The sequence below is a fragment of the Trachypithecus francoisi genome, unplaced genomic scaffold (genome assembly GCF_009764315.1).
Source record: "Trachypithecus francoisi isolate TF-2019V2 unplaced genomic scaffold, Tfra_2.0 Lachesis_group10, whole genome shotgun sequence".
Lineage (NCBI taxonomy): Eukaryota > Metazoa > Chordata > Mammalia > Primates > Cercopithecidae > Trachypithecus > Trachypithecus francoisi.
In genome coordinates this window covers 980,821-1,000,477 of record NW_022681455.1, presented here as the reverse complement: position 1 = coordinate 1,000,477, position 19,657 = coordinate 980,821, and the positions used below count along the sequence as shown (strand labels likewise).

Below are 19,657 nucleotides of genomic sequence, written 5' to 3'. Positions count from 1 at the left end.
ATTCAGAGTCCATACAGATCCCATTTGAAAGGGCATTTGCCAATACTTAGGCAAACTTCGGTTTGGTATAACTGGTGGGCTGTTGTGCAAAGCCAGGAGGGTAGCGGTAGCTTTACTATAAGTTCCTTACTAAGGAGCAGTAGCTCATTAACTCTTTCACAACTCTTTCATTTTAGCCACTGTTGAGTGGTAGGCACCATGGTCCTGTGGGGTCGAGACTAGAGTCAGCTAAGTTTGACTTGTACAATGATTGTGAAGTCTGAGCCTGAGACTCTCAGTGGAAGTGTCAGGCACAAGACAGTAGAGAGAGGTCAAAGTCAGCCATGTAACAAGTGGAGAGGACTGCAAAGGACAAACTTATTTTGGAGAGATACGTGGTGTGCATTAGTAGGCATGGCTGAGAGTTCTCAGAGGCTGAGGCCATCCCTTTAAGGACTGAAACTTCGTAATGTCAGCTGCTGTTGATGGTCATGTCCTACACACTGTTAAATATTGCTAAGCTGGGAGGAAATGCTGGCCCCATCATATGTCATGGTCAACCCGGGGCAGTCTCTGTTTATGCTGATGGTCCCAAGTTCACTATTAATAGCACCCCTTTCATTCTCAAAAGTCTACTTGTTTGGAAAGTGCCTGGTATGACCACACTAGATAAGGAAAGTGGATGTTGCTACTTTCTTTTAACATGTCAGAGATACCTCAAGCTTTGAGGTGCTCCTCTCCCAACTTTAAGGCTCTTTTAAAATATCTTTTTATATCCTTAATATGCTCACATTTTTCTCCACCTTCTTGAACATATGGAATGTAGTTATAACTGTTTTTGATGTCCTTGTCTACTAACCCCTGCATCTATGTTATTTCTGGGTCTATTTATGTTGATCAGTTTCCCTCCCGCTCATTATCCATTATGCTTCCCTGCTACGTTGCATGTCCGGTAATTTTTGAGTGGATGGCCAGACGTAATTTTTATCTTGTTGGATGTCAGATATTTTGGTATTCTTTTAAATATTCTTGGTCTTTGTTCTGGGACACAGTTAAGTTGCTTGGAAACAGTTAATCTTTTTGAAGTTTGCTTTCAAGCATGGTTAAATGGAACCAGAGCAGCCTTTGGTGCAGGGAAGTTTTTCTTTTTTTTTTTTTCCACGTCAGATGGGTGATATGCCGATGTCATAATAAGGTTTGAGGGAGGCACATCTCACACATGAGCAAAAAACCCAATCATCACACTTATGAAGCACAAAAGAATCTGGTCTAGGGTACTATTTTTCCTTTTGAGGGCACATAGTGCCCCATGTATTACAAGATTTCTCCACTCTGGCTATGGGGACATCAGAGTCCCCTGCCCCCTATCTCAGAGATGATTCCACCCGCTCACTCCTGGTACAGCTTCTTCACATCCACGCCCTGACCAGTACTCAGGTGAAGAGTAGGGGAACCCCCTTTCCATCTCCAGGCTCTCCTTCTGTGCAGGTCTCTCTGTGCAGCTCTCTTCCCTGTGAAGCTCTCTTCTCCATTACTCTCCTCTGCAGGGTTAGCTACAGTGACATCCCTGAATTCTCACCTGTGTCCACAAACTGGTAGGCTTTGTTTAGGTTCCGTCTTTTTTGCACCATCACTTAACTGAAAACGCTGTCCACCTGGTAAGCCAGAGCATCTCCGGGCTCACCTTGCTTGTTCCCCCTTTTCTCAGGAGTCACTGTCCTCTGCTGCCTCTTGTCCAGTGTCTGAAATTATTTAAAATTATTTCCATTTGTTGCTGTTGTTTAAGGTAGGAGGGTGAATCTGATCCACGTTACTCCATCATGGCCAGAAGTGCAAGTCCTGAGTATTGGGCTGTTTCAGCTTCTGTATCTTTAGGACTAATGCGTTCTCTTCTCTAATTGCAGTGTGAATGTATCTTTTCTCTCTGTTCTGGTTTTGCTAGTGGTCAATACCTCAGCTATTATTGCCTTAGATCCTCTTCTTTACCATCTTCTGTTGTTCTCTTCACTTGTTTAGTTCTTGTCTAGTTTTTCCCCTCCTTCTTCCCAGTTTTTACACAAGGTGGCTGGTTCTCCACATATATCACCATCTGTGGGATCAGACCATAAATTTCTTTTTAGCAGATCCCGCTGACAGTCCACTGACTTCCACCTTCCAAATGTCCCTATTTTCTGCCTGCATTTGTTCTTGCAACAGTGTTCTGCTACTGCAGCTTCACCAGCAAAAGAGCTATGGCCAGCCTGTCTGTCTGTCTGTCTATCTATCTATCTTTCTATCATCTATGTATTACCTGTCTATTTAATTTATCTATTATCTCTCTATCACCTATCTATCATTTATCTATCCATCATCTATTTATTCTATCTACCTACCTATCTATCATCTATTATCTATCATTTATCCATCATCTATTTATCAATCATGTGTCTATTCAATTTCATCTGTCATCTATCCATCATCTAATTATCAATCATCTATTTATTCTATCTATCAATCTACCTATCCATCTATCGCATATCTTTTCATCCACCCATTTATCCATTATGTATTTATCTTTCATGATTATTGTTTCTACCACCACTTCTTCCCTGGCAGAAATTGTTGTGCATGGAGGAAACCTCCAGCTGGTGTCACTTTTTGCCAAGGGTTATCACTAGAGTGCAGTGCAGGGTATGCACATTTTCCCCAAGGCTTTACGCCAGACGCTGTTAGACCTGGGATATTTATGGATTAGTTTACCTTCCAGTTGATGAATCCATTTGTCCCTTTAGGCAATTACATATTTCAGTTATGGTGTTTATGTTGTTTAAATCTTTGAGATCAGGCTTCCCTTTATTCCTCTTAGTTCCCTGTTGAAGTCCTAAACTCTGAAAACATAATAGATCATCTGTGTCTCACAATTGTTAAATGTGCCTGTAAATAAACTCTCCCCAACATATGGTGTTCCTTTTTGCTTTCCTTTCTTCTTTTCTAGATTAATTCATTCCACAAACTTTTACTGACCACCTATTATTGCATGGACTCTACTAGGTGATAGATACAAAGATGAGGAATCCATGTCTGTCTTTTGGGTTGCTAGCTTTGAAGATGATCACAACACAATATGGTAAGTATCACGACAGAGGGGCAGAGGTGAGCACAGGGTGCCACGAGAGGAAGATGGGGGCCGAGTCCACACTTCCTAGAAGCGACCTTACCTTGTATAGGAGTGTGGAGGGTTTAGCAGGGAAGGAGTGTGACAGGCATGGGAGGATAAGCACAGAGATGAGAGTGAAGGCCATTTGAGATGAAGTATGGAGTTTGCTTTGACTAGATTGTGGAGGCACAGGGTAGGAAGGACAAGGGTCAGAAATGGAGAGGTGGGCAGGTAACAGATCATGAAGGATCTTATATGGCATGTGAAGACTTTTGGATTTTATACAGAAGTGTCTAGAGTCAATGAGGTGAAAGGACCAGATTAGAGTGGAAAATGGATTATGTTGGAAGAAGACTAGAGAAAGAATAACTGGGGACTTGGTTTACTTGGTTTCATTCAGATGAGAAACGATGAACTAAAGGCACCACTGCTGGGGGGAGGGAGAGAGAGAGAGAAAGGGAGAAGGGGAGAAAGAGGAAATCAGGAAATATGCAAAGGCAAACCTGAGAGAACTCAGTTGTAGAGGGAAGAAGATAGAGAGGAGTCCAAGTGTGAGGTGACCCTTGGGTCTCCAGCATGAATGACTGTAAGAATACCTGGGCTAATCACTGGAATAGTGGCTATTAAAGAAAGAATGTATTTGCACTACACGATTATGAGCTAAATTTTGGATATTTTTGATATATTGAATTTGAACTCTTTGTGACATGTAACTGGAGCCGTCTGAAAGCTAATTGGATATATGGTTTTGCAGTTCAGTAGAGATGTTGGGAGTGATATAGCAGAGTCTTCAGCTTATAAAGGATAAGTCTAAAGGATGGTGGAGACTTGGCATGGAGGCAGGTCACTCTCATGCACTTGCAGCCTGTAATTACGTGCTTTCCAGATCTTTACGGTATTATTTTCTTTTCCTAAAGAGTTATGAAAACATGACTTCTGGCATTGTCTGTCTTTGTCATTACTTCTAATAGCTATAAGAATATTTAACAATTAAACAATTTTTACATTTATACTTTCAATCTGCATATCTGCATTTTTTTCTACTAGCTAAGGAGAAAGAAGGGTGTGCAAACTGCATCCCTGCATAAGGCTGCATGAGGCACTGCCCCGCATCCCTGCACACTTGGCTCCTCTAGTGGAAATACAGGGGCTCAGGTATACACGTGCCCTCACCGGCTTGTTGGGTGTTTTATTTTTTACCCCATAACATTGAACTTTGTTACACAGAATGTCCTGTGATTTCCCGACGCAGTAGGTATCTTCCTGAGTTTCTCGACCAGTAGTTTCATATTGGTCAGAATTCCTCTGCTGGCCAAGCTTAATCTTACACCTTGATTGTTTTAGTAACCTACTGATGTGAAGGTGTAAGTTTTAGGACTTTACTCAGGTTTCTCAGTGCAGTGGTAGAATATGACCTTGGAAGTCAGACAGATCTGGGGTTGATCCCAGCTCTGTGACTGACGAGCTCTGTGATGACAGAAAGTCTTTAACCTCTCTGAGACTGAATGTCTATAGCTAAAAATCAAGGATGAAATGAGGTTGTCACAGGGTTGTTGCAGGATCTGATGACACACATGAAGTGCTCAGCACAGAGACTGAAACCTGCAGACGTGCTTCATGGGCTGGTCATTTCGGTGTCATTTCTGTGCACTTACTGTGTGTTCTGGGGGTCAGTTTGCTCAGTTCGACCAGCACTTAGTGAGAACCTTGTGCTTGGCACAGGCCTTGCATTGGTGTTCCTCCTTGAGGGTCAGGGGAAGCACAGTCTAAGTTTAAGAAATGAATTAATATCCTCAAAGAGTTTACCCTAAAGTTAAACGGCCATTATTTCCTACTTTACATTTCCTGTGGTACCCACCCCCTTCCTCCATCCAAAGGAAATGTTTTAAAAGGATTTCCCAATCTTCTTTGGACTTTGGGAGACTTTGGGTCTATAGTGATGAGGGTTTCTCACTCCATGGTGCCATCTGGAATTCTTTGCTCAGGCTTTGGCCAGAAAAAACACCGCCACCACCACCAACACACAACTTAAGAAAATAACATGTGGCAGGAACTTGGCAACAATAACCCTTTGTTGCCAGAATCCTTGTTCACAGTGTGGGTGGCTCAGATGGCACTTAATTAAATGTATTTCCCTATAAATTCTCACGGTGTGCTTATTTTCACTGATGTCTAATAACCACCCTATCTCTACAGCAACCAAATTTCACAGCCTGCAAAATAGGGAAATCAGCATTTATAAATAACATATTGCTTGTTTCTTTCTTGTATATTTGTTTGAGTTCTTTGTGGATTCTGGATATTAGCCCTTTGTCAGATGAGTACATTGCAAAAATTTTCTCCCATTCTGTAGGTTGCCTGTTCACTCTGATGGTAGTTTCTTTTGCTGTGCAGAAGCTCTTTAGTTTAATCAGATCCCATTTGTCAATTTTTGCTTTTGCTGCCGTTGCTTTTGGTGTTTTAGACATGAAGTCCTTGCCCATGCCTATGTCCTGAATGGTACTACCTAGATTTTCTTCTAGGGTTTTTATGGTATTAGGTCTAACATTTAAGTCTCTAATCCACCTTGAATTAATCTTCATATAAGGAGTAAGGAAAGGATCCAGTTTCAGCTTTCTACTTATGGCTAGCCAATTTTCCCAGCACCATTTATTAAATAGGGAATCCTTTCCCCGTTTCTTGTTTCTCTCAGGTTTGTCAAAGATCAGATGGCTGTAGATGTGTGGTATTATTTCTGAGGGGCATGGATGCAGCTGGAAACCATCATTCTTAGCAAACTATCACAAGAACAGAAAACCAAACATCGCATGTTCTCACTCATAGGTGGGAACTGAACAACGAGATCACTTGGACTCGGGAAGGGGAACATCACACACTGGGGCCTATCATGGGGAGGGGGGAGGGGGGAGGGGGGAGGGATTGCATTGGGAGTTATACATGATATAAATGATGAATTGATGGGTGCTGACAAGTTGATGGGTGCAGCACACCAACATGGCACAAGTATACATATGTAACAAACCTGCACGTTATGCACATGTACCCTAGAACTTAAAGTATAAAAAAAAAAATCAGCACGGTCCACAGAGAATAAATTTGGGGAGTATTGCAAAAAAAAAAAAAAAAAAAAAAAACGAGTATGGTTCAGTTCCAATAAAACTTTTATTTTGGACATTGAAAAAAAAAAAAAATAAATAAATAACATATTGCTTTTGTTAGTACTCAGTCATATTCCTCATCATTCTGAGTGACAATGGACTTATCTGTTATTATTTCCCACTGAATGCTTTGTCATTCAGTATTTTCCTACTACCTGGAGTGACTATATAATAAAAATAATACCTACTATTTTCAGTGTCAACTATGAGTCATGCACCGTACTCGGCATGTATTCATTATCTCAGTTAATCTTCACCAGTCTTTGAGATAGATACCAGTATTCTCATCCAAAAGATGGGAAAAAATACGGTGACTCCATCTCCACACAAAAAAAATTTAAAACAATTTAACCATGTGTGTGGCACACACTTATAGTTCCTGCTACTTTGGAGGCTGAAGCTAGAGGATCACTTAATCCCAGGAGGTTGAGGCTGCAATAAGCTGTGATCGCACCACTGCACTCCAGTGTAGGAAACAGAGCAACACCCTGTCTCACACACAATAAAAGGAAAAAATGAAGAAAAGAAGCCTGAAAAAGGTTAAATATTTTGCCCAAGAACATACACATACCGCTGGGCTGGGTGTGATAGGCCTGCCTAACATGGCAAAAACACCTCTTTACTAAAAAATACAAAAACTAGCTGGGTGTGGTGGCAAGCACCTGTAATCCCAGCTACTCGAGAGACTAAGGCAGGGAGAATTGCTTGAACCTGCGAGCTGGAGGTTGCAATGAGCCGAGATCGCGCCACTGCACTCCAGCCTGGGTAACAGAACGAGACTCCATCTCAAAAAAAAACAAAACAAAACAAAAAAACAGACAACTGGAAACTGATGCATTCGAAGAGTGATCGAAAAATCTATCTGACGCCCGAACCCACGATGGTTTTTTATACTCTACAAACTTTATTAAGAAAGGTGCTGATTACACTTTTAGATACAGTCTCAACATAACTCCCTGCACTGTCTTTGTTCCGCACAGGATTCAGGAGTGTAACTGGGAATGCGATTAGGAACGCAATGGGGAGGAAGGGCAAGGCCTGTCCCTTTCTTCTTCAGCTGCTGTGTGGTGCCAGGTAAAATATTTAAATTCATTTTTCTCGTGTTTTTGAATTAGCCAAGATGTTTACTTATGTAGCGACATTTCTTAGGCACAGCATTTTGTATTTTGATGACAAAGGTAAAGTTGCTGAAAGCTGTGAATTGGAACAAGGAAAAACCTGATAGGCATTGGTTGATTGTTCTTAAAAATAAGTTACTGTTTTTTATCTTGTCTATTTCCTTGCAGGTCTGTAACCTAGCGGGAAAGGACATACATTAGCAGAAAAACGTATGACACAAATAATGTTTGTAACGTACATTTACAATTTTGTCTGCTATACTCTATGTCAATAATTTAACTAAAATGCGTTATTTGGCCTTCGCTTTATAAGATATTTTTCCAGATCTAGAATTTGGCACCAGCCTGGCCAACCTGGTGAAACCCCGTCTCTACTAAGAGTACAAACATTAACTGGGCGTGGTGGTGGGCGCCTGTAATTCCAGCTACTCAGGAGGCTGAGGCAGGAGAATCGCTTGCACCCAGGAGGCCGAGGTTGCAGTGAGCCAAGATTGTGCCACTGCATTCCAGCCTGGGTGGCAGAGCGAGACTCTGTCTCATTAGAATAAAAATAAAAAAAGATTTTGGCAATCCCTTTCAGCATTTTAAAGATGCCATCCCATTGTCTTCTGGATTCCACCGTTTCTTCTGGAAGGTTATCAGCATAGTTGTTGCTTCTTGAGTATGATGTATCCTTCTCCGTGGCTGCCTCCGGCCCTCACCTCGGCTGTTTTGAAGATTCTCCTGGGTTTTTTATTTTCAGCATGTGTGCCCATGAGGTTTTCAGCAAGATTTCACTGTGATGTATCTCAATGCATATATTTTGCCTTCTGAATGTATTCTGCTTTAATCCTGTAGAGCTTCTTGAATCTGCGGATTAATGTTTTTAGCATTTTGGGAACATTTCTGGCCAGTGCCTCTGTAAGTATTGTCTGTGTCCCTTTATTCCCCAGCCCCTTTTCCTAGAATTCTCATGACATGTACATTAGACCTTATCACTGTGGCTTGTGTTTTTCAATCTGTGTATTCACTTATTTGTGGTTTCTTTTTCTCCAAATTCTTTGCTTCTCCAGTTCTGAAGCCTCAGTGGTCCCGGACTGCAGGGTTTGGAGTGACGTCTCCTGAACACTGAGTCTCTGCCTTTGTGTTAGAGGGTTGCTTGGGAAGTAGCAGATGCTTGAAGGAGAGAAGCAAGGAATGACTCGCCTGTGGGGGCCTTTGCTCTGGGATGGCTGCCCCTCCAGTACTGGCTGACTTGGTTATTCTCTGTTGTCTTTCAACAACGTGTTTTTTCTTTTGTGCGGCTTTTGTAGTTAGGATATATTGCAGGTTGGTGGGATTGATGCGTGTTACTCCATCAGCGCCAGAAAGGGAAGTTCTGTGCTAATAAGTTTGAGTTAGAAGCTCTATTTCTTTTCTTTGGTCTCATTTTTCCTACTCAGGTAATGAAATACATATTACCGAGGCCATAGTACTGAAATCAAAATTTTAAAAATTAGATTTTCATTCCAGAATCAATAGAAAATTGCTTTGTGATGATGAGCCTTCTGGTTTCAATTTCTCTGTCTGTAAAATGGGCACAATCTCATCTACATCATTATCAGGGCTATGGATTTTTTTTTTTTTTTTTAAGTAGAAGAGTTTTGTTTTTTTTTTTTCCTGATAAAATGCTCTCATTATTCTTCCTCTTTTTGTAAGTTAGCTCCACGGGGAATTGAGAAATGAATTCTTAATTAAAAACCTTACAATAAGAGCCAGCAGCAGCAATCATCCTTACACTGTGTCATGCCCGTGTTTACCACCTCCCCACCCTCAAAGAACATGGGGAAGATGGGCGAGCAGATGCTAACTCAGTGTACAGCCAGAGTCAGAGTGCAGCGAGCATTCAATTTGTTATACCCATACAGGCCTGAGTCTGTACAGCATTCAGAAGAGATTTCAGGTACTTTCTAAGAGGAAAGAGAAATGCGTGTGTTCACAGAGGTGACTCTTACCTGGGTGGAACATCTGCACCCATTTCAGAAAACCACAGCGTTTTGAGAGTGGATACGTGCCTGTTAATTTGAGCACTGCTAAGTACATAAATAGATGAGCCGTTAATGTACACAGCTTGGTCGTCTCAGTAAGCCAAAATTGAGTCAACCTTTTCCCAGGTTAACCTAATCTAAAAATAACACTTTCATCTCTTATTAATAGGCTAGTTGTTATCTAATGTTTTGCTGTGGGTTCAGGGTTCCAGAATAAATCATGCTTTGATTATAGGGTGGATCAAGTTAATGTTGACTCATTCAGGTTGGGGCTGGGCAGAGCTGTGGCCTGTCCCAAGTCTCATCTAAGACAGAACTCATCAAATCCTAGGTCTTGTTTATGTCATGCAGGAGAAGGTACAGAAACACTTGTATTTTATCTGGCAAGCAGCACAGTGTGGCTGGAGCAGGGGAGGGAAAAAAGCATCTAAAAATATTCTTTCTTGCTTTTAGTCCTAGTAAGAGATGTTGTCCCATTACTAATCCAAGTTATGAGCTAGAAGGATTAACCCTAGGGGCAGGTAGACATCTTAGGTTCACTGGTCCTCCATTCACTTAAAAACCTCTCCAGGTTTAAGGTCTCTACTTAGTTTCCACCCTGACAAGGTCTTATGGACTTTTTTTTGTTTTTGAGATGGAGCTTCACTCTATTGCCCGGGCTGGAGTGCAGTGGTGCGATCTCAGCTCACTGCAACCTCTGCTGCCCAGGTTTGAGCAATTCTCCTGCCTCAACCTCCCGAGTAGCTGGGATTACAGGTGCCTGCCACCGCGCCCAGCTAATTTTTATATTTTCACTAGAGACGGGGTTTCACCGTCTTGGCCAGGCTGGTCTTGAACGTCTGACCTTGTGATCCACCCACCTTGGCCTCCCAAAGTGCTGGGATTACAGGCATGAGCCACTGCTCCCGGCCCCTTTTTGGGGTTTTAAGAGACCTTTCAGAGTATCTAAGTTACTGTCATTTTATTTTGAAATTACACAGGTAAGAAAGAGGGAGCAGGAAGCAGCCCCAGCAGTGGCCCAGCTTGGCCTCAGGCAGGCAGGCATGCTGTATAGGACAGGAGACATTTAGGGATCAGATGATCTTGTCATCCACTCAGCAGTGGGTGACACTTTCTACACTGAGCTCCAACATCACGGTCAAGAGCTCCCCGATGTCTCTGCTTCTTAGTCTCCTGCTACTGCTGCCAGATATCCCCCTATTCTTGAATCATTCTCTAAACGCATTAACTGAACACCTACCCATGAGCCCATGAGGCTCTGGGTACCTGGGATTCACAGGCACACATCCAAGTTGCTGTTCCTTCTGCAGTGTGCTTCTGCTGGCTGATATCCTCCGAGGTTCATGGGTTCTGTCCACTGCCTTCGTTGTGTGTCTCAACTGTCTGCCTCCACACGTAGCACGAACACCCCAGCCCAGAGCACGTGGTGGTTCCTGCCAGTCTGTCATCTGTATTAAGCACTGATGTTGAGCGGAGCTCTTACTCCAGGCTCCATTCTGGATCATACTTGGGCCAGACACCAATCTTTGGCCTAGTTCACTGTGGCCAGGATAGTAGGATCTCCAAAGTAATCATGGTGACTTATGCCTAAGGAGACCGTCACAGGAGGCTCCGAGGCTGAGAGGTGATGGGTGCTCTCCAGAATGTGTCCATGTACACCATACATAGCTTGTCCAGCGTGGTAGTGATTGTTATCCAGACAGTATGGAGCCAAGCGTGTGTCATAATAGGAACCGTTCCACCTGTGTATCTGAACTGAGCAAACACATTTAAAAAGTTAAATATCCAACTCTCTTTTAGGTCCCCTTCTGACAACAGCAAGGGCTTTTAATGTGAATGAGGCTCAGGGGAATCTGCTGCCATCTTTGGCTTCCCTGGCACCACGCAGAGACATGCTCCTGTAGAAGAGAATACTGAAAGCCATCCAGACCCCAGCTGTAGCAGCACTGAGTGCCAAAACGGTTTTCTCACGGAGAATTCCTGAAGGACCTCCTACTGAGCTCACCTGAGTGACATGGAAGGATGACATGTGGGACAATCAGAGTGAAGCCTGGGGTGGTGAGAACATTGCAGGCATCCAGTGGATTCCTTTAAAGCAGGTTGCTCAGTTGTGGTCCTGTGGATAGTTTGGGCTGGGTGGTTCCCCACTGTGGGGCCTAACGTGGATGTTGTAGGATGGTGGGTGACATCTCTGGCCCCCACCCACTAGGTGCCAGGAACACCCAGTGCTCGTCCCCAATGTCTCCAGACATTGCCCAGGGTCCGAGTGCCATCACTTTCAACTGAAAATGACTGCTTAGAGGAAAGCAGTTTGTGGATGAGAAGCATACATGCTGTGACTCACAATTTCACATCAATGAAGTTCAACCTCAGACTGTGCGCGTTTACTCCCCACTCACCAACGGTCAACAAACAACAAGAAAGATGACCAAAAAGCATGATCAAAAAGCCTCCACCAGTTGCAAGGAGTTTATTACCTACCTGTGTTAGTTTACTATGATTCTTAAAGTCAGGAAAATGATGGGGGTCTTGAATAAGAATTGTCAGTTGAGGTTGAATATATTTTAACATAACTACCGAGTCACTCTTTGAGGGGACAGTTTCCTACCTTTTGTTTTCTCATTCACGGTTTTAATTTACTTAATCTCATTCAGCCAAATCTTGTGTATTTGCTAGTAAACTGTGTACTGAGTGAATTATTTGTAGCATTATTTAAGACCCTGAATCAACATTATCTAACATGTTTGGAAGCAGGGCAGCCCTCAAATCTCTGGTTAATGTGATTTCAGGAAAACATAAATAGATTCATACTATTTTACAGACCAGAGTGGGTCAAAATTGTGGAAGAAAATCTGCTACCAGAAATCTATGCAATTAAGGAAGCTGCCTGTGACTGACTGCAGAAATGCTCTCCCTATGTGGGACAGGGAACATAAGAGCTGGAAGCAAACCCAGGGAAAATAGATTCTGGATTTCTCATGTGGGTGGGGCTGAGCAGGAGGGAGACTTGGGCTTATAGGAGCCAGGAGTTCTGGAGAGGGAATGGAGGCAGAAAGAACAACCCTTGGATGTGGAATTTGGGTGGGCTGTGGCTGTGAGTGAGCAGGTGGAGCCTGGAGCAGAGGTTCCTGTAACCAGCTTCCCTTGCAAGAGAGCTGGGTTTGTTGGGGGAAATCAGGGTCTATTTTCCTTCATCTGCCTCTCCCACGCCAGGAAGCAGAGCAAGATCACGTGTGTAATCCTGCAATTAGACCCCTCTAGACCCAAGCTCATAGAGAGTAGGACTGTGTCTTACCCATTTTTCATCCTCGGTGCCTAGCACGGTGCCTGGCATGGAGGAGACACTCAGCGGGGCGCTGGACTGAACCCAGTGGCTTCAGAACAGCTCCCGGAAGAAGCTGGAGGGACTCCATTCAAAGGGTACTGGAAAGATGCCTGGAGTCCTTTTCTACCCAGGCACAAGCCTTTTCTTTATTACCCAGCTCTGATGCCTGAGGTAAAGCAATAGCATGACTGAATGTCTTTCACATTAGAGTGTAATTGATCGACATCAGCCGCAGCCTTTGATCTCACCAAGCTGTGAGAGGAGAGAAGTGATGAGGCATACAATGTGTACCAGGTGAGTGAGGTGTATGTGGGCTGCAGCAGCTGAAGGGAGGGAAGGGCCAGGAGGCTGTGGGTACAGATAGAATGTTCCAGTTGGGACTTGGAGGCCCTTGGCCAGCAGATACAACCCGGGAGGAGAGATCTGAGACTTGGTCTTGCCATGGTGGGCCAGGTTTTAGTATTGTCTGTATTATCTGCTGGGGATAACAGAGCTTCCTGCAGGTGCCTTGAGAAGTGCTTCTGAACCTCTCTAGTCGAGGTTTGTGGGCCGTCTTGCTATACTCTAAGCCTGGATCCGCTTGCAGGTTGCTCTCAGAGGAACTTGAGTGATGGCCTGTCTTTTGTGGGTCTGTTTTTCGGGACATGAACGCCAAAACATGATCGTTCTGGACTGCATTTGTTTTATTCGATGAACAAAGACTTGGACCTTGTTGTTCTTGACTGTCACTGTCTCAAAGGTTTTAATCAAGGCTATTTGGAAATCATGCCAGCTAATTAACGTTGATGATGCAACGAAGGTGACTCTCCCTTAGTGCCTTAAACCTTTCACCTGAAACACAAACATGCCACATTGGAGCTTTAATTGTCAAGGAAGATGAAAAGTATACCAAACCACTTGCTGGGCAAAGGCCTCCTGTTGATCTAGGCAGCAGGAACCCACAGGCTTGTGCAATGCAGGCTTGTGGCTGCAGATCCACTTCTCTCCAAGCACGCTGCCCCGTTGAAACTGGGTAAGTGATGCGTCTGATCTCTAGCAAGCTCCACCGGGAGAGCTCTAAAAGCTTAGCAGCCCTGTCTCTCCGCTGTTTTCATGGAAAGCCCTACTAAAAATCAGACGACACAGGGCTCCTTTCTTGAATTAAAACTCGCAAGAGAAAGATGAAATCAGGTTCAAACATGTGTTTTGTTTCCTACACTTGGGTACTTATTTGTTCGTGGATTTATAAAGGGCCCCTCTTTCATTTAGCTAACATTTGTTTAGAAGCTAACATGTGCCAGAGACTGCAGATAAAAAGATGTGAATCCTGCAGAAAAGGAGAATGCAGTTCAGGATTAGAAACAAATAGCAGATGATCACAAAACAGTTTTACAAGTGCTTTGACAGGTGGCACCGTTAGTACCACTTTGTGAGGCACTTAACTCAAAGGGGTGAGGATGAGAAGTAAGAATTAAGGAAGAGGTAAGCTTGTGTTGAAAAATATTCCAATATATATGTCATGAAATATGGGTCATGGCTCAGATCAAAACTAGTAGGTTGATATTAGTGTCAGCCATATTCATTTGCTGAGAACCTGATTGTGTTCAGGTGGCAGTAAGTCTACCTCTAATCCAGTTCCTGTGCTTGGCTAACAATGTTATCTGTCTAATCTTTATAATGCATCTTTTTCCCTTATCATTTTGTGGATGATGCGATTATCCAATACTGATGTTAACTAGTTTCAACATAAGCCATTTTCTGGTTTGGTTACATGAGCATTTTGTTAACTATCTGCATTTATGCAATATAAATCAATTGACTTTGCATCTTGTAGTTGGCGTATGAGGTAATTTAGATAGAAGTTGAACTGATTCACTCTGAGCTATCAGTAGAAGAAAGGATTTTGTAAGTCATTTAATAGCTAAATAAAATTACTGGAATTTTAAAAGTTTAAAACTTTTAAACAGAATCCATTGTTTAAAGTCTTTTTAAACTTGACAAGTATCGACTTACTTTCAAAAGAATTAAATAAAATTAAAGAGATATTTTCCTAAAGAGATATTAATATTAGACATAAATATGGTCATGCATCACTTAATGATAGGGATACATCTGAGATATGTGTCATTAGGTGATTTCATCATTGTGGAAACATCATAGAGTGAACTTATGCAAACCTAGGAAGTAGAATCTGTTACATGCCTAGGTTCAATGGTAGAGCCTGTTGTTCCCAGGCTACAAAGCTGTACAGTAGGTTGCTGTACTGAATACTGTAGGCAATTGTAACACAGTGGTAAGTATCTGTGTATCTAAACACAGAAAAAAGTATTTTCATCTTACGGGGCCACCATCCTAAATGTGGTCTGTGGTTTACCGAAACATTGTTATGCTGTGCGTGACTGTATTAAATCTAGTTCTATTAAAGGAATTTCTTGAATGTAGTGAAGTTGAATATCTTAAAACAATTCTGTAATTAAGATGAGTTGCCAAATCATATATAATAGTGTCAATTAAGGCCATCTTAACTTTTTTGTTGAGATGTTAATGTCAACAAAATGGTTCAAATGAATGTCTTGAGTTGGCTGATGTAACAGGATCATTCCGAAACTTTCTAAGGACATGAACCCTTTTGAAAATCTGATGAAAGATGTGGGTAAAGTTCTCAAAAAATACATGTATTACAGAACTTATCACACTGTTTTTAATAGTTTCCGACTCCCCAGGAGCCTCCCATGATGTTAAAGCAAGTCCTCTTGACCTAACGCAATAGTGCAGTTCGCTTCAGGTAGAGCAGTTTCTCGTCTCTCCATTGTTTTCATGGAAAGTCTTACTAAAAATCAAACTGCTCTTCAGTTTAATTAGATCCCATTTGTCAATTTTGGCTTCTGTTGCCATTGCTTTGGTGTTTCATTCATGAAGTCTTTGCCCACGCCTATGTCCTGAATAGCATTGCCTAGGTTTTCTTCTAGGGTTTTTATGGTTTTAGGTTATATGTGTAAGCCTTGAATCCATCTTGAGTTCATTTTTCTATAAGATGTCAGGAAGGGATCCAGTTTCAGTTTTCTGCATATGGCTAGCCAGTTTTCCCAACATCATTTACTAAACAGGTAATCCTTTCCCCATTGCTTGTTTTTGTCTAATTAAACTAACGAGCTTCTGCAGAGCAAAAGAAACTGTCATCAGAGTGAAGAGCCAATCAAAGAACGGGAGAATTTTTTTGCAACCTATCCATCTGACAAAGGGCTAATATCCAGAATCTACAGGAACTTAAACAAATTTACAAGAAAAAAAAACCCCATCAAAAAGTGGGCAAAGGATATGAACAGACACTTCTCAAAAGAAGACATTTATGCGGCCAACAAACATATGAAAAAAAAGCTCATCATCACTGCTCATTAGAGAAATGCAAATAAAACCACAATGATCTCATGCCAGTTAGAATGGCAATTATTAAAAAGTCAGGAAACAACAGATGCTGGAGAGGATGTGGAGAAATAGGAACACTTTTACACTGTTGGTGGGAGTGTAAATTAGTTCAACCATTGTGGAAGACAGTATGGAAATTCCTCAAGGATTTAGAACCAGAAATACCATTTGACCCAGCAATCCTGTTACTGGGTATATAATCAAAGAACTACAAATCATTCTACTGTAAAGACACATGTACATGTATGTTTATTGCAGCACTGTTCACAATAGCAAAGACTTGGAACCAACCCAAATACCCATCAATGATAGACTGGATAAAGAAAATGTTGCACATATACACCATGAAATACTATGTAGCCTTAAAAAAGGATGAGTTCATGTCCTTTGCAGGGATATGGATGAAGCTGGAAACCATCATTCTCAGCAAACTAACACAGGAACAGAAAACCAAACACCGCATGTTCTCACTCATAAGTGGGAGTTGAACAATGAGAACACATGGACACAGGGAGGGGAACATCACACACCGGGGCCTTTTAGGGGGTGGGAGGCTAAGGGAGGGATAGCATTAGGAGAAATACCTAACGTAGATGACGGGTTGATGGGTGCAGCAAACCACCATGGCACATGTATACCTATGTAGCAAACCTGCATGTTCTACACATGTATCCCAGAATTTAAAGTATAAAAAGAAAGAATCTGACTGCACAGGATTCCTTTCCTGGATCGAAACTTGCAAGAGAGAGATGAAATAAGATTCAAAGGTGTGTTTTGTTTCCTACACTTTGATATTTGCTCATGGATTTATAAAGGACCCCTCTTTCATTTAGACGACAACGTTTATTTAGAAGCTATGAAATTAAAAGAATTCTTCCACACATGGCTCAGGCAAGGAGCCAGTTTATGAAAATCCAACAAACAAAGGCATTTTGTAGACTTAAGGAATAGGAAAATAAATCTAATTAGCCATCTTGAAAGAAGTTCTGATACTTCAGCTCTTTTGTCATATGTACGTTGAATATATATGGAATCTATATGTGGGATACATATGGGGTGTATATATGGAATATACACAGGTACATTTCCAAAGTATAATTTATGTTTTTCCTGTACTCTCATAATCAATATGGCTTAAAAATTATTTACCTGATCAAATATGCAAATACCAGGCCAGGAGCGGTGGCTCATGCTTGTAATCCCAGCACTTTGGGAGGCTGAGGCGAGTGGATCAAAAGGTCAGGAGATCGAGACCATCCTGGCCAACATGGTGAAACCCTGTTTCTACTAAAACACAAAAAATTAGCTGGGTGTGGTGGCATGCACCTGTAGTCCCAGCTACTTGGGAGGCTGACACAGGAGAATCGCTTGAACCCAGGAGGCGGAGGTTGTAGTGAGCCGAGATTGAGCTACTGCACTACAGCCTGGCAACAGAGCAAGATTTTGTCTCAAAAAAAAAACCAAAAGTGTGTGTGTGTGTGTATATATATATATATATATGCAAATACCAAAACATGTCTCATAATCAATATGGCTTAAAAATTTTGTACCTGATCAAATCTGCAAATACCAGAATGTACATCAAATATGTCTGTCTGTGACCCAATCTTTGCCGATTTGTAAAACTTATCAAACAACAACTTGAGTGTGGACTCATCAACTTTCTAGGCACTTTCCCTCCCATCTCAGAGTGGTTCCTGCTTATGCTGAGGACTTCACTTTTCACTTCGGGCTTTGACATTTGTACAGGCTATTCTTTTTCCTTAGTGAAGTTCAAACCTGTATGGGTAGCGGCAGAAAGAAATGTAAAAGTGTGATCAGTTACATGGCAGGTAGGACCTCTTTGCTTTTGAATGATTTCTGTTATCTGATTATTGGGACCAGACTTCACCCCATGGTGGCATACCTTCCCTTAGAAAGTTGTAGGCTGGGTGCAGTGGCTCATTCCTGTAATCCCAGCACTTTGGGAGGCCGAGGTGGGCAGATCACCTGAGATCGGAAGTTCGAGACCAGCCTGACCAACATGGAGAAACCCCATCTCTACTAAAAATACAAAATTAGCCAGGCGTGGTGGCACATGCCTATAATCCCAGCTACTCGGGAGGCTGAGGCCGGAGAATCGCTTGAACCTGGGAGGCGGAGGTTGCGGTGAGCTGAGATCGCACCACTGCACTCCAGCCTGGGCAATAAGGGTGAAACTCCATCTTAAAAAAAAAAAAAAAACAAAAAGTTGTAAAGTTGCGATGGGCCATGAATGCAGCAGACGAGAGATGGCAGCAGGGGCGCCTTTCCTCCTTTCTTTAGTGCATGTGTTGGATGATTAGGTAAAAGCAAATGGTGCCAGTGATGCTGCCCCTGGATGGACCTGGGCAGCAAACTGAACCACGGTCCAGAAGCCCTGACCTGCCTCAAGTCTCCCTGTCTCCTCAGTTCAAACCTGGGTGTACCATTGCTCACTGAGGAGGATGTGGAAAGTCCCGGACGGTGCCCCTTACCTTCGGACAACTGTGTACTCCCTCCTCTTATCTAAACCTCTGGCAGAAGCAGCACATGAGCAGTGAATTTTCAGGCAGAAAGGGGGATGTGAGAGGCCTTGGCAGTGTGCCTGTAATGGAAAGCTCTTGGGGCTGTCTTCCATTCTTCGTCGAGTCAGAGGCTTCTGGCTGCATGAAGGTGCTGTCACTGCTGGTGGCGTGATCCATGTTCACGTCGCCGATGAGACCCAGATTCTCAGCCCAGACCCTACCCAACACAGGCGACACTGCCTGGGGCTGGCACTGTTGTCGCTGCGTGAGAATCGGTCCCTCCTAGCTACCGAGTTCTTGCATCTTCAGCTCTCTGTGCCTCGGCCATCGAACACAGAAAAGTGAGGTAATTGGGATCCCTGGTTTCATTTGTGTATACCCTGCCTATTTCGAGATGGAAAGAGGCCACTCATAATAGAAGCACAGATGCAGTAAGAACAAGGTTTGGTCATACAGATGGGAACCAAAAGCCACCAGTATGTTGGGGAGGGATTTCTCTTTGTGGACAGAGATAAGTACCATCAGAGCTGGAAGGAAAGCAGTCCCCTAGCACACAGAGATGTTTCTCTGTTCTTTTTTCCCCTCCTGTCTTCACCTCTTCTCTACTTTCTTTGCCTTTCCATTTTAAAAAATTTCAGGCCACACATGTTATAGTTGGAAAGAGTTCAGAGATGGTTTTGTCTGACTCCCCCATTTGACAAATGAGGTGTCCGAGGCCGGCAAGAGGTATCCAGCTGCCCCAGGGTTCTTGGGCGAGAGCTCAGGTCCCCTGAGGGGCCATCCTGACCCCATGGAGAGAGAGCTTTAGGCTGCTTGACCAGCAGCTCTCAAGCTGCCTTGTATTTTCAGCTGAGCAGCCCATAGGGACCAAAATGGCATGAGGCTCTGACCCTGAAGGTCTGCCCCATGGACCACGCTGGAGCCGCAGGGACTGCCAGAGTTTGGGGGCCTCTAGGCTCGTGCAGGGCTCCTCTCTCTGGCCCCATTCAGCCACTCTGCATTTGC

The 19,657-nt window shown here is 43.0% G+C and overlaps 1 non-coding gene across 1 annotated transcript; it reads right to left on the bottom strand.

Moving 5' to 3' along the window:
- Nucleotides 1–1,140: 1,140 nt before the first annotated feature.
- LOC117088919 lies at nucleotides 1,141–1,243 on the bottom strand. The gene has a single exon (XR_004439428.1). It is a non-coding gene; the product is annotated as a small nucleolar RNA U13 (small nucleolar RNA).
- Between the last annotated feature and the right edge of the window lie 18,414 nt (nucleotides 1,244–19,657).